Source organism: Euphorbia lathyris, chromosome 5 (assembly GCF_963576675.1).
Source record: "Euphorbia lathyris chromosome 5, ddEupLath1.1, whole genome shotgun sequence".
NCBI lineage: Eukaryota > Viridiplantae > Streptophyta > Magnoliopsida > Malpighiales > Euphorbiaceae > Euphorbia > Euphorbia lathyris.
The window spans coordinates 49,206,667-49,217,407 of NC_088914.1; the positions used below are offsets into that span (position 1 = coordinate 49,206,667).

At 33.5% G+C, this 10,741-nt stretch overlaps 1 long non-coding RNA gene across 3 annotated transcripts; it reads left to right on the forward strand.

Annotated features, from left to right (window-relative positions):
- The first annotated feature begins 3,665 nt into the window (after positions 1 to 3,665).
- LOC136229314 (uncharacterized) lies at positions 3,666 to 10,371 on the forward strand. 3 transcript variants are annotated; one of them, XR_010689061.1, is made up of 4 exons: positions 3,670 to 3,904; positions 4,306 to 4,370; positions 8,013 to 8,077; positions 8,861 to 10,371. It is a non-coding gene; the product is annotated as an uncharacterized lncRNA (long non-coding RNA). The 3 variants fall into 3 exon arrangements; XR_010689060.1 differs by having other exon boundaries at positions 3,666 to 3,904; positions 8,013 to 10,371; XR_010689062.1 differs by lacking the exons at positions 3,670 to 3,904; positions 4,306 to 4,370 and adding an exon at positions 7,219 to 7,627.
- Positions 10,372 to 10,741: the final 370 nt, after the last annotated feature.

A 10,741-nucleotide genomic window follows, 5' to 3' on the forward strand; every position in this document is an offset into this window, starting at 1 on the left:
TGCAACCTCCTAAGGAAACTGACGAGGTGGTTACTCTCTTGAAGGAGATCTCGGTTAGGCTTGCCAACAATGAAGCTTTCTGCAAGGATCTGAGCAATCAGGTAGCCCAGATCAATAGGGACAAGCAGGAAAGGCCATGAGGTTCTCTCCCGAGCACAACGGAGAAGAATCCAAAGATCCTGAGAAAGGATTGAGTAAGGGGGAGAAATCGAGTTCTCCTCGGTTTAAATTAAAAGCTTGAACAATTATTTCTGCAATTTTCTTTTCTTTTTTGTTTTTGTTAAATTTGGTTGTTAGTTTTTAATTCGCATTTTTTTAATTTGTCAAGTTTTGCACTCCCCATACTAAAAAAAAAAATTCGCCCAGCGCCCCAGCTCGGGCGAGCAGGGCACTGACGCCTTGCTCGCCCAGCCGGTCGGCCGACACGGGGCCGTTCGGGATTTCTAAAAATCCCGAATTAAAAAAAAAAAGAGATAAGGTTAGGGGATGACTCATCATCCCCTTCCTTACCTCCTTCTTCTTTCTTTCTTTCTTTCTTTCTTTCTCTCTTTCTTTCCTTCCTTTTTCTTTCACAAACCTAACCCCCCAAATCCTCCATACTAACCCGAATTCAACAACTAAGGTATGGATTCTTACCTATTTTTGATTTCTAACATGTTTCTAGGTTTAGATTTTAGTTTAGGGTGTTAATTTTTGAGATTTGAAATAAACCTAAGTTTTGGTTTTTTTTATCTTTTTTCTCAAATAACCTTTTATTTGCTTTTAATTCTTGACATTCTTGCAATATATAGTAACATTATGATCAATATGTGGTTTAGGTATGATTTTTGTTCTTAATTTGTGAATATTTGGAGAAATTGCTCAATTTGGGTAAAATCTTCATTTTAGCTCAAAGTTCAACTATTCAGTTTATAGTTGAAAACTTGCCAATAGAATTCTATATCACATTCTTAACACATTTTGGTCACTGGGCATCCTTAATTTTGCACGAATTTGGAATTACGGGTAAATTACTTAGGGACTGAAAGCTCATGGTTTTGGTCCCTAAGTTTCTAAGCTATGGTTTATGCCTAATTGTTGGTTGTTTGGGGGTTTATGTTTATGTTTGTGAAGAAATTCTAACTAGTCCGTTTGGTCTATCTCTCAGGTACTATGGGCAGGAAAGGCAAGGCCAAGATCACGGTTAACAATGAAGCCGACTCTGACGTCGAATTCAGCGACGCCCTCCAAGCTAAGTATAATCCCACTTTTGGACTAGTTGATGAGCGTGAGGGGTTGTTGTACACACGGTTCTCTAAGCAGGACCTTGCCACTCGAATCATTGTTGATCAGTCATACCTAACATCTATAGGTTTGGAAAAGGATTTCAATGAAATCCTAAAATTCCAAGGCTGGTATAAACTGGCCACAAAAGGGACCCTAGTGTATTATAACTTTACTATGGAATTTCTGACCACCTTGAAAAAAGAACCGCCTATAGGATCGGGAAAGTATTCTTTCAGACTGAACGGTAGACCATGTCGTCTCAGTGACACTGTGATAGCAGCCTTAATGGGAGTCTACAACCACCCAGAGGCAGTCTCGGGGTTTGAGGAACCCGTGACACCAGATGATGCTTGGCTCCAATTAACAGGCTCATCAGATTATGACTCCCGCACTGCTAGCCCGGTCGCTCTCTTAGACCCATTGCTAAACCTTATACCCAAGTTTGTGGCTCACAACTTGCTAGGCAAAAACGAGAGCAATAAGGTCTCGAGCACGGAATTGCTCATATTATGGTGTGTAGCTAATCATAAACCCGTTGATAATGTCAAAACCATCTTTGAAGGCTTTCAAAGCCAAACAAGTAGAAAACGCGGATCACTTGGTCTTGGACATTTGGTAACCAACTTCCTTGATAACCAATTCAAAAATTTGGAAATCAACGAAGATGGTTTCCACCCCACCTTGCTTAACTCCACATTTTTGGGAAGGTCTACTTTTCATGCAGTTTTAAATAGGAACCCATCTGGAGGAGCAAGCTCAAGCGGGAGGGCAAGAAAACGGGCAAGAAACCCACCACGACAAAGAGAGAGAGAGCACGACGAACCTGAGGAAGAAGAAATTGCAGTAGCAGATGACCAAACGGAACACCAAGAGCCGGGGACGGAGGCCCAATTCCAAGCCATCAACACCATGATGGCAGAGATGAGAGACCTTAACCTTCGGACCTTCAACACTGTTCAACAAATGGACCAACGGTTCACTAACTTCGAGCAGAACATGGACCGGAGGCTCACATGCCTTGAATATGTAGCGGCAGACTACTGTGAGCGCTACAACATGCCGTGGCCAGCCCCCGGCCGATCAGTAAGTTGTCTTCTCCACCCTAACTTTTTGCACTTGTTCTTTATGGTTTGTGATGCAATGTTGGAACTTATTGCATATTTTTAGTGTGAGGAGGAGGGGTAGACAAACTTACAAAAATTGTATAATTTTTTAAAATTTTTGTTGCGTCGTGTCTAGTTTAGTTTAGCGTTTTCGGGTTTTATTTATGTTTTCGCATGTTTAGGACCTAAAACTGTGAACCTCCTTCGAATCTAAACTTCGTTATTTGTCCTTGAGGGCTGAGAACCGAATCTAAGATTGCATGACAACTAGTTTAGGTGTAGGACACAATCCTTGTATCTGTAAAAGTATGAGCTAAAGTTTGCATTTAGACCCTACTTTTGAAGAAATGCTAAAATCATTACTTAGGTAGATAACTTAAGAATTGAAGGCATGTGATGTTAAACTTGAGTTTGGGGAGAACTAGTAAACACAAAATTGAAACCCAAAGAATTGTGAGTTGAATTTGAGCCCAAGAGCGAACATCAAAAAGCTCTTTTTCTTGACATTTTTGTGTGAATGCTTTGACTTGTGGAAAGATTACAGATTTTGTACCTAATACTGTGTTGAACCTACATGCAATGATTTGAGATGATAAACGATGAATCAGCCTCATTAGAATTAACCCTTTTCTTTACCTTATTTTCTCTTTTTCATCCACTCTAGGAAGCCCCTTTGAGCCTATATTTTTGTAGTTTGTAGATTTTTGTTTCGTCCTAACCCAATTTTTGCAAACCTTCACTTGGTTTGTTACTTAACCCAGTTTTTGCAAAGCTCGCATTGAGCATTTCTTTTCTTCTAACGCTTTATCTTTGTTTATGGCATCATAGTAGCAAGCCAAAAGGCTAAGAAGTGAATGAGCATCACTATCCAAAAAAAAAAAGAAAAAAGAGAAAAAGAAAAAGAAAAACAGAAAAAGAAAAGAAAAGAGACGAACAAAAGAAGGAGAACTCTATCTCCCAGTTCTTAAAATTAGAACGTCTCAGAAAAGAAAAAAAAATATATGTAAATAAAAAGCTCAATCACTTCACAATTTGCTAAAGCCATCTTTAAACTTTGTTTTTCTAGCGCTAGAACTCCTAACCCTTGTTGTACCTTTAACCCTCTAACCACATTACAACCTCAATTCGAGGCTGTTTTTTATATCATCGGAGTCATATAGCATAGTAGAGGAACTCGGATGAACGTGCAAAGTCAACGTAATCCTAAGCAAGAACATAAGCCGAGAGTAAACACTTTAGCCACCAAAAATTATGTGAATCGAGTGAACTACCTATGGTGAGGTGTTTTTGTAACGTCCCAAAAATACGCTAATAGATATTTTGATAAAATAATAATAATAATAATAATTTTATAAAATGAAAAATATCAAATAATAAAGGGTAATTTTGGTATTTTATCAAATTTCATTAAAACCTACTTCGTATATCTATATATATAAATGCACAAGGATCAGAAAACCATAACTCCTGAAAAACTAGCCGCCATCATGTAGAGCAAAATTTTGATAAACATTTTCATGGGTTTTCAAGATAAGGTTTGTTAAAACTCTCATTTAAATTATTTTATTTATTTATTTATCATAAGATTATATTGTAAGATCAATAGTATATATTTTTTTTAATTATGGTGGTTTGGCCTTTGAATCTCGCAAATGGAGATTTTGATTTAAAATCTTCATCTATGGCTTCCTCAAAATTTGATTTTTAATGGAATATATATACAATTCATTTTTTTTTGTTTTTTTTTTTTGACAAAGTTTTTGTTTAATTTAAGTTGGGTCAATAAGTTGGATAATATAAATTTATAAGTATAGACTAGTTTTCTTTACAAATATTTATATCTACTCACAGATTTTGTAATTGAAATAATAGAAATTGATAACGTTTATGCATATAGGATTTATGAGCAAGTAATTCATTTTATAAAATTATATAGGATATGATGATCAAATGGAGATAAATCAGAGATCGATAAGATGTTAGTTTTCTATTGGAATTAAGGTAAGTAGTTAATTATATATTTAGCTCTTTGATTGCTTGTTCGTATGTCTATTGTAATTGACTGCTATATTTGTAATGAACGTAAATGGTTAATTAAATATATAATATGTGTTCTTGGTTGTTTGGGTGCTATATTTGACTTGGTTTAATAATTGTTTTGTTGATTTGATTTATATGCTTGACATGTATACTTGATATTTATGATGACTATGATGATATGAATGAATTGAATCTGATATTGATGTTTGTGAGGACGTGAATGGTTTTTAGACCGAGACTTATTGAGTTTAGAATGGAAATTTATTTACATTTGATAAACTTTGGATAATATGAAAGACTGGAAAATTATGAGAATAAGAGGAAAATTATGAGAATAAGAGCTTATCTAGGATAGTATATTCAATGGTTGCGACTAAATTGAGAAAAATGAATATTGTGATCACGTGAAATATAAACACCGGGTATTTGTTACGACAGGGTGTTAAGGTACCGGGTATTTGTTACGACAGGGTACCTAGAGACGGGATACCGGGTATTTGTTACGACAGGGTATCCCAGGATATGTTTTTATTGGCCAAGCAACCATTGAATATTACTAGACTAGAGTAAGCAGGGCCCTTGAACAAATTAATAGTGATTCATTAATTATTGGATGTTTTGCTTGATAACTAATAAATATTAAATGCATGTAAATTGAATTGTATGCGTGTGTGGTTGTGGTTGTGCTATGTATATAGTTAGCTATCTTACCGAGCCCCCCAAGCTCACTCCACTCTCCACCAGTTTTCTTTTCAGGTTAATGTCATTAAATACTAGCGACGCTCGTATGGATCGGCCAGTATGTAGATTCGTCATTATTAGGTTCATATTACTAATAGTCTAGCTTGTCTGCACTTTTGGGTAAATTTTAAACGTTTGGATTCATTTATTTCAACCTATCGGAATGCCTGTATAAATGAAAAGTTGCGACGCTTTTGAGTTTTGTTAGTATATTAAATGAAATTCATTATTGGTTTAAAAATTTGACGGTTGTTAAAAAGGGGTGTTACATTTAATGGTATCAGAGCGGGTCTACGTTCCTAGGGATAGAATATCAAGAGATATGGTACATACTGGCCGAGCGTCTAATGAAATTCTCTAAAGCATTGAATCTCATATTTTAATTTTAAGTTGTTTGATTACAAGTTTTGAAACTAACTTAACAACAAGGGTTAAAGAATATTTGTAGACATTGTCATTATTTGAACCTTAGACTTGTACTGTTGTTTTGCTTGCCAATGTTTCTTGAATTTTGTTGAATAAAATAATTTATCTAAACATAAACTTGATACATTATGCTTTCTACGATTTTCTTATGAATTGTAATTAAATTAAATGTGAATGTTATAGTTTTGCCTTTTTACATTAATTGAATTATTAAGTGTTGAGAAATATCAAAAATTGAAATTTGCATAGCGGATGTCGAATATATTGTAGGGGTACATAGAAAATATATAATGCTTAATGAATTTCCCTCAATTAGGGTTGAGCATAACGTTTTGTATATTTAGTGGAATACATGAGATAGAGTTTAACTAGGACTGAGAATATATAATAGAGATAAATATAAACACTAGTTATTAAATAACTCTAAGTAACCTAATAGTTATCTGTTAGTATTTTATGATAAGTAAAGAGATAATTAACAATAATTATTGTGATTGTCTCTTGTTTTTATTTTTTTTCCCAGCGATTATGTTGGTGTCTTAGTGATAGTGAGACAATCAAGTAGAATTTGTTTTTCTATTCGCGGAGTATGTGAAATCATTTATATTTATTTTTTGTTCTAGTGCATTTGCATATAAAAAGCATTACTTGCTTACAACCAAGTTTTAGCATGTTTTTACAATATGTACCGATATAAGATCTCTTTATGTGGTGATTTCTCTAGAGTTAAATTTAATGTGAATTCCAAATTTCAGGTTTTACATGTGTTATTCTTTGAAAACTTAATTTTTCAAAATTTCAAAAGAATGTGGACATTAATTTTTCATATTTCCGAAGTTTCTGCTATAAGTATTCCTTTGATGAATAGAGGGAAAATATTTATCAATAATTAAAATAAAATAAAATTTGACATTAGAGTGAGTATGCATTGATATCCAAAAAAATCTAAATTCATTGAATATTTTATAATTATGAGGATGTGTTACTCTCCTAATACCATGTTTTTATATATTATATTTTATTACATCAAAATCATTTATTAGATTTATTAATTAAATAGTTTAGAATTACGAAAAAGTATTTGAGGTTTAATAGTATGAAATTGGAGAATTTTTATGTTCAAAAAAATGTCAGAGGAAACCCAAAATATATGTTCATGTTATTCTGATAATTTTGTTTTTGCTTTAAATTTTTTTTTAATATCAGATTTCTCTTTGTATTTTAATTTTCTTGGGATGAAGGTGATTTTGCAATGCGATTAATAACCTTCTATTTTCATGTTAACTTGTTTTGGATTCCATGTATTAAGTTTATTGCATATCTTTGGACAAGATGATTTTTACAGCTTATGACCAATTTTGGGTCTTTTTTTTTTTTTTAGATATATATACCTATAGGTTTAATGATAGAACTAATATATACTTCATGTATATATATGATTTAAGATAACAGTGAAAAAAAAATCTTCAAAAAAGAAGAGAATAGTGATATTTTTTTTTCTTCTTTCTTTTTTGAAAATCCATTAGTTAGTGTGGGTCTCACTTCAATTTTTATTTTCTTGTAATAACAAAGTGTACATAAAAGGATATATATATATATATATATATATATATATATATATATATATATATATATATATATATATATATATAATTATTTAGTTAAAGTTGTTTTTCCTTAAACTTAAAAGTGTTGCAATGCATTTTTATTGATTTAATATTTTTTTTTAAATATAGTCAAAATAAGTTCATCATACTTCACTCTTAAATTTCGAGGACGAAATTTCTTTTTAGAGGGAAAGAATTGTAACGTCCCAAAAATACGCTAATAGATATTTTGATAAAATAATAATAATAATAATAATTTTATAAAATGAAAAATATCAAATAATAAAGGGTAATTTTGGTATTTTATCAAATTTCATTAAAACCTACTTCGTATATCTATATATATAAATGCACAAGGATCAGAAAACCATAACTCCTGAAAAACTAGCCGCCATCATGTAGAGCAAAATTTTGATAAACATTTTCATGGGTTTTCAAGATAAGGTTTGTTAAAACTCTCATTTAAATTATTTTATTTATTTATTTATCATAAGATTATATTGTAAGATCAATAGTATATATTTTTTTTAATTATGGTGGTTTGGCCTTTGAATCTCGCAAATGGAGATTTTGATTTAAAATCTTCATCTATGGCTTCCTCAAAATTTGATTTTTAATGGAATATATATACAATTCATTTTTTTTTTGTTTTTTTTTTGACAAAGTTTTTGTTTAATTTAAGTTGGGTAATATAAATTTATAAGTATAGACTAGTTTTCTTTACAAATATTTATATCTACTCACAGATTTTGTAATTAAAATAATAGATTGATAACGTTTATGCATATAGGATTTATGAGCAAGTAATTCATTTTATAAAATTATATAGGATATGATGATCAAATGGAGATAAGTCAGAGATCGATAAGATGTTAGTTTTCTATTGGAATTAAGGTAAGTAGTTAATTATATATTTAGCTCTTTGATTGCTTGTTCGTATGTCTATTGCAATTGACTGCTATATTTGTAATGAACGTAAATGGTTAATTAAATATATAATATGTGTTCTTGGTTGTTTGGGTGCTATATTTGACTTGGTTTAATAATTGTTTTGTTGATTTGATTTATATGCTTGACATGTATACTTGATATTTATGATGACTATGATGATATGAATGAATTGAATCTGATATTGATGTTTGTGAGGACGTGAATGGTTTTTAGACCGAGACTTATTGAGTTTAGAATGGAAATTTATTTACATTTGATAAACTTTGGATAATATGAAAGACTGGAAAATTATGAGAATAAGAGGAAAATTATGAGAATAAGAGCTTATCTAGGATAGTATATTCAATGGTTGCGACTAAATTGAGAAAAATGAATATTGTGATCACGTGAAATATAAACACCGGGTATTTGTTACGACAGGGTGTTAAGGTACCGGGTATTTGTTACGACAGGGTACCTAGAGACGGGATACCGGGTATTTGTTACGACAGGGTATCCCAGGATATGTTTTTATTGGCCAAGCAACCATTGAATATTACTAGACTAGAGTAAGCAGGGCCCTTGAACAAATTAATAGTGATTCATTAATTATTGGATGTTTTGCTTGATAACTAATAAATATTAAATGCATGTAAATTGAATTGTATGCGTGTGTGGTTGTGGTTGTGCTATGTATATAGTTAGCTATCTTGCCGAGCCCCCCAAGCTCACCCCACTCTCCACCAGTTTTCTTTTCAGGTTAATGTCATTAAATACTAGCGACGCTCGTATGGATCGGCCAGTATGTAGATTCGTCATTATTAGATTCATATTACTAATAGTCTAGCTTGTCTGCACTTTTGGGTAAATTTTAAACATTTGGATTCATTTATTTCAACCTATCGGAATGCCTGTATAAATGAAAAGTTGCGACGCTTTTGAGTTTTGTTAGTATATTAAATGAAATTTATTATTGGTTTAAAAATTTGACGGTTGTTAAAAAGGGGTGTTACAGTTTTATTTAGCTATCCCCTTAAGCTCTTTTAATTGAACATGTGTCCTTTTGCTTAAAACATATGACCTATGATAATTGAAATGTGGCTTTTGGATATTGTGTCTCTACTTTGTATTTCCGAATGCATGTAATTACAGATGCTCGAAATTGTGTCAAGCACCTAGTCAAACCGGGAGGTTTTCTAGCTTGCTTGTGATTGCGGGTTTAGTTTTTTAGTTTACTTGGGGACAAGTAAAGTTTTAAGTGCGAGGAGGTTTGATAGGGGTCAAAAACCCTTATCTTTGGGTACGGTTTTAGGACGGTTTTTAGTGTTATTTCATGAATAAGAGAGCAATTCTCGCATTTATATGCCTTTGTGTGAGTTAGTTAGGAATTGGAAATGTTTTATTAACTTTTTGTTGTTTAGGCTCGTTTTCTGATCATTTTAGGCAAATAAGGCCAAAATGGCATGTATGTTATAATTCCGTTATCTTTTATAGCTAATTGATCCGCCAAAAGTCGCACCAAACGGAGCGTTTGCTTAAAATGAGCGATTGGCGGGTCAATTTAGCCTCGAGACTAATGTTATTTGGAGTTTTCGTGTATGCGCAGGGATAAATTCGGGCGAGAATTATATCGTGGAACATCGAGCAACCGTGCGGAAGCGTGCAGGGCAAAACGGCTCGTCGAACTGGCCTTTTTAGGCCAGCCAGCTCGCCGAGCAGGCCTCCAGGGGCCTGCTCGGGCGAGCTGGCCATTATAGGCCAGCTCGTGTGAGCTGGGGGCCAGCTCGCCGAGCAGCGCGCCCTGCTCGGTGAGCTGACCTGCGAGAATTGGTCAAAAAAGTCAGTTTTGACCCCACGATTCCACGACCGGTCCCACGTCTTCCCACCTGCATAAGGATACGAAATAGGTCAAAAAGAGGGCCCGAGCTACAACTATAAATAGAAGTTTTCCATTGTAAATTAGATATCTTTGATCTTTGTAATTTTCTTAGCTTTCATCTTGAGAAATCCTCTCCACCTCCTCCATATCCTTCAAACCTCCATTGAAGACACCTCCGAAGCTCCGTTCACCGAGGATTGCTCAAGCTCCATCTTTAAGTCCTAGGAAGACGCCTGCATTGGTAGACAGGTTCCCTGAAAGGGATTTTTCTTCTTTTATATTCTGTCTAGCTTCTGATCCATGTTATGAATCCTAGGCTCATTGTATCTTCGTGACAATACTTTCATCCTTGATATATATTATAGTTTTGTTTATTCAACTGTTTTATTGCTTTAATCTTTGTCTTACGCTTTGTCTGATTGGTTTAACTCATTCGATAATCCCAAAATTAAGTTGGCACATATTGCGAGCTGATCTGACCTAGTTAGTGCCTATAGGATTGACGACCCTATAGAAGATTAAGCCCAAATTGCTGAGCCTTAGAGCTAGTTTCGGCCTTACAAGGGAATCACGAACTAGGGACCTCAGGAGGATAGGTAGGGTTAATCGCCTCGGACACAAGTGACTTAGATTAGGTTTTAATTCCGTTGTCTAAACAATCTATTTTCATTATCATCGTATCCCTTCATGTTCCTTCGGATAATTACATTGGTAAAAGATCACCTAGGAGTAGTTTAACTTAATTAGGG